Source organism: Silene latifolia, chromosome 6, assembly GCF_048544455.1.
Source record: "Silene latifolia isolate original U9 population chromosome 6, ASM4854445v1, whole genome shotgun sequence".
Taxonomy (NCBI): Eukaryota; Viridiplantae; Streptophyta; class Magnoliopsida; order Caryophyllales; family Caryophyllaceae; genus Silene; species Silene latifolia.
Window position 1 is genome coordinate 42,831,785 of NC_133531.1, and position 4,702 is coordinate 42,836,486.

The following is a 4,702-nucleotide window of genomic DNA, read 5'->3' on the forward strand; positions in this document are numbered from 1 at the left end:
AATCTACTATAGATCGCATCCGAGCGTGGCCACGCATTCGAAGTCATCTCTCCTGTACCAAATGATTCGAAATCAAAAGGTTTAATTACACCAGTCGACACTAGTCTTTTAATGCGCTTCTCGTTGATATGTCCTAATCGACAATGCCATAAATAAGATTGATTATGATCACCTGTTTTGAGTCTTTTATTATCTAAATGATAAACATCGTTGCAGGTATCTAGAATATAAATTCCATTGATCGAAATAGCTTGGCTATATACAATCCCATTAAGGGAAAAAGTACAACACTTGTCTTTAATTACAAAAGAAAACCCTTCAGTGTCTAACACGGATATGGATATTATCACTACTACAAATCCCTTACACTAATGACGCTTTAGCATTGACGTTTGTATAAACCGTCGACCTCATAATTAACTCTCAAATTTAATATTTCGGAAAACAGCCATATTCTAAAAAAAAAAAGAAGCACAATTTCTTAATTTCACCTAAAAAGCCCACTAATACCAATCCACTATCAGCGCACTACATTTTGTCACTTTCTTCAAAGAAAAAAAACCCTAACCTTTAAAATTCTCGTTCGATCATCATCAGATCAAGAGCAAATAAAAAATCTGCAAATCAATTCTAATTCTTCTACTCACAAAGATACAATCTGCCCATTACCTATCATAGGTACAGTTCTACTCCTCACTCATTTTCAATTACTCGGAAGTTATTATAAATTTTAATTGATTTAATCGAATTGTGGGTGTTGTTGATAATTTTGATCATCGGCAAACATGATTAAGTTATTGCTAATATGATTTTATTTTCATATGTTTATGTAAACGATTGTTGGAATTCTTTGAGAGCAAAGTTTAGATTAGTTAATCCATGATTTTGTGATTTTGCTGTGTATAGTTTTTTTTTATTGTTTTTATTTTGATAGCAAAATCTGGACATTGGAACAATTCACTAACTCATGCATACCTTTCAGAGTTCTAACGAAATTTTACAAAGCAATTACTGAATTGATATAATGACAGGTATACAATGCAAGTTTTAGTTCAAGTAGCGCATGTAAGATCTTGCTGTTTTGGATAGAGATAGAGATGAAGGGTGTCCTAGTTTTATGTTCTTCTACAATTATCGAGTATTTAATTAGTTAGTTGTGGTAATAACCAAATATTGTTAGAATAGATCGTCTATAGTTATAATTCTGAATTATTTATTTGTTATTAAAGGAAAAATTTGGAACAACATTAAGCTAATTCAGGTCCTGCATGTGACCCATGCTCGATCCAAACGATACTCGACTCTATTCAAGCTTTTGCTTGGCCATAAGGGTGAAACATAAACAGTTTATCACCCTTTGGATATTTTTTGCGTTACTGTGATAATATTGAAGTGTGCAATGTCATTAGACATATCACTTATGAGGGATGTATTGTAGGCAGTTTCGAGTTAATCTTTGCTCAGTCATGGATGTTGATGAATATTAATCCGATAAATATTAATCTTTGATATTAGAGAAACCATAATTGTTGTGATGTTGATGAATATTACTATCTTTGTTCAGTCATGGATCATTTTATTCATATTTTCAAATAGTATTGTTTTAATAAATTATAGTTCTGTACTGGCCACTTTTAACCTTAGTTAGCTATTTATGATGTTTTATTTTTAATTTGCTTTGTCTTGCTCTCGTATTTTAGCAAGGTTCATAAGGTATAGTTTACATTGGAGGTGCATATCTTTTTCATGCTCTGTTGAATGTACATTAACAGTAATGTTATTTGGTAAATCTGTAAAATCATTAATGGCTAAGCTTCCTTCCCATTTTGCTTCTAGAGTAAATCATTTCCAACATTAGTACAACTCTACTTGATTTTTAGATTATAAAGATGAGGTACAGTATTTTATGAGCTCGTAACGAATAACTTTCTACAATTAGCATTTAGATTTCTTTTCTTTTACAAATCATTAGAAACATGCTACATATGTACTGCATTAGCAATCAAGACAAAGTTTACTCCACTTCATCCCGGGAACGTATAACTCGTAATATTTGTTTTTGAAGGATTAGTGAAACAATAAGAAGTACAAGTACACAAGTTTATTATCAACCTATTTGTTCCAAACAACAATTTTTTTTTTTAAAAAAAATTGACATAGAAAAAATTGAACCATAGCAAATTTTTTATCACTCTTGAGAAAGATACAATACCTTCCTCATAATTCAGTCCCGCATTTATAATTCATTTTGTTTAGTGATAAATTTTTTCAAGCATGTTGCTATCAACTATACTAATCAAAGAGTATGTAAGCATTTCTCTTACTTCTAACATTAGATATTTGTATGGAAATATGAATTCAAAAGGGGAATTGGAGTCAGATTTGAGTTGCATATATACGGTTCATCTTGGTTGTGTAAACTTTAATTTGGGTTTTTTCCATTGTAAATTATAGGGTGCTAATTTAACAGGTTATATGACCATGTCTTTTTCCATTGTTGGATGGAGCATACACATTATTTCTTTTCATCCATTTAATGATTAGGTCAGTGAAAAACGATTCATTTATAACTTGTATGGGTGCAATGGGTAGTGTATAGTTTCCATACACCGTTACATCAATTGTTTTACAATGTTTTGCTTTATTATTGCAATTTATGCCATCTTGTACCTGTTGGATGTTTCATTTGGCTAGAGATACTTTTTAGTTAACCACTCGATTAAATTAAGATAAGAGTACAGGTTTTGGATACCTTCCATTTTCTCTATTGTCGTAACAATGTGTTTTATACAAAATTCAGTTTAGGTATATAACTATTTATGTTACCTTACTTATTCTAAGTCTAACCATGGTGTATGAGTCAAAATAAGATGTCTTGAATTGAAGTTTGTAGTTGTGTTTAGGTCTTTTCCTTATATTCACCTCCTCCCATTTTGACATAGTAATTGCTTAGTTCTTAGAGGTTCTTAGAATTTGCAACTAGATGACTTTCGCAAAAGTTTGTATTATTTCCGAAAACCAATCAAACATTTTCCTTATAACTATAGATTATAATAGATTGCAAGCTTTTCCAGATTTTTGAGAGAGCAACATGGATAATTATATCACGAGTTCATGTATAACAAACTTGTTCCAATTGCCGACGATCTTTGCAAACCGTATTTGGTAATTGGTAATGATTCAGTTTATGTGATTTGAAACAAAGTTAATATTATCGCACATATTGGTGGCACTACAAAATGCCATGACAGTTAATAACAAACTTGTTCCAATTTTCTTTATTCACAATCACACCTTCATAATATTATACCTTCATGTATTTATTAGGAATGATAACTTCTTTGAGTTTAATGTGATGACACTTTCAAAACTTGTTGACTTTGAATGACTGCACGAAGCTCGCTCTCTTTGCACAAGTATCATCTGGTACGTACTTACAACTATAATTTACTCCCTCCGTCTCATTCATTTATAAACATGTGCCTCGTGGGTGCGTGTTTGTGTTGCAATTGGCTGGAGTTTGTGCTGAGTTCTAACTATATTTAGTTAATTGTCCTGTAATCAAGTTTTTCTTGCCCTATAATTTTCCGAGATTGTGATTGTTTTTGTGCTTTATTGAGCTGAATCTGAATATTGTTTAGTAGTCTCATCCTCTCGCTAATTTTCTCTCTTCTTACCTTTCGACGGGTAATTCTATTCAGCACAATTTTGAAACATTTTTGTGAAGTGTATATGTACTAATCAAATATATTCATATAAATTATATTTTCTTTGTCCGTTATAGGTTTCCGATTCATCAGATGGTGATGATGCGCCTTCAAATGTTGATTGAAGATGCGCCTTCATATGTTGATTGAAGTTTCTTTGACTTTGCGTCTACATGATTGAAGCCCCTACCACATTCAAACTACTCAGTGTCCTTGTCTAGCTAGTTACGGAGCATTTTTTACGGTTTTTTGGACTTTTACTATCTTACGGATCCCTTTTGATATTTTTGATTTTGTCGTACTATAAATTATGTACTAGTTTATATTAGTTCAATTGTCAATGCTAGCTAGCTATAGTATTTGTGACGGAGACGGTATATGTATCAAACGTATGATTATTTATAAAACTACGTGGGTACGTTATTAATTATATACAGAGTATATTGCATTATGTTTTTTTTTATGATTTAGTAATGATACCTAGTAGTACTATATTATTTATAGGTTTATTTAATTAATCTCTAAGTACGATTTTATCAGAAATCAAAAAGCCGAAATTATACCGTTGACAAGAAGAAGTGTCAATATATAAATAGTTGACGCTTAATTCCGTCTCATCGAGTGACACTTAAAACTATCACTAGTCGCTGAAGACGCTTAAAAGCGTCAAATTTGTCGACAATTAAAAGCGTAAATAGTCCATGAAGACGTTTAAAAGCGTCAAATTTATTGACAAAAAAAACGTCAATAGCCACCAAAGACGCTTAAAAGCGTCAATTTTGTTGACAATTAAAAGCGTCAATAGTTCATGAAGACGTTTAAAAGCGTCACATTTGTTGACAATTAAAAGCGTAAATAGTCCATGAAAACGCTAAAAAGCGTCATAATTATTGACTAAAAAAAACGTCAAAAAATAACGACGGCCCAAAATTTGGCGCTTTTATAAAGCGTCGATAAAAAAAATTGACGCTTTAAAGCGTCGAAAAACGCCTGAA

General features: G+C 31.5%; 1 long non-coding RNA gene across 2 annotated transcripts; it reads left to right on the top strand.

Moving 5' to 3' along the window:
• Positions 1-517: 517 nt before the first annotated feature.
• LOC141658730 (uncharacterized) lies at positions 518-4,129 on the top strand. 2 transcript variants are annotated; one of them, XR_012549380.1, is made up of 4 exons: positions 518-678; positions 2,455-2,544; positions 3,328-3,426; positions 3,785-4,129. It is a non-coding gene; the product is annotated as an uncharacterized LOC141658730 (long non-coding RNA). The 2 variants fall into 2 exon arrangements; XR_012549379.1 differs by lacking the exon at positions 2,455-2,544.
• Positions 4,130-4,702: the final 573 nt, after the last annotated feature.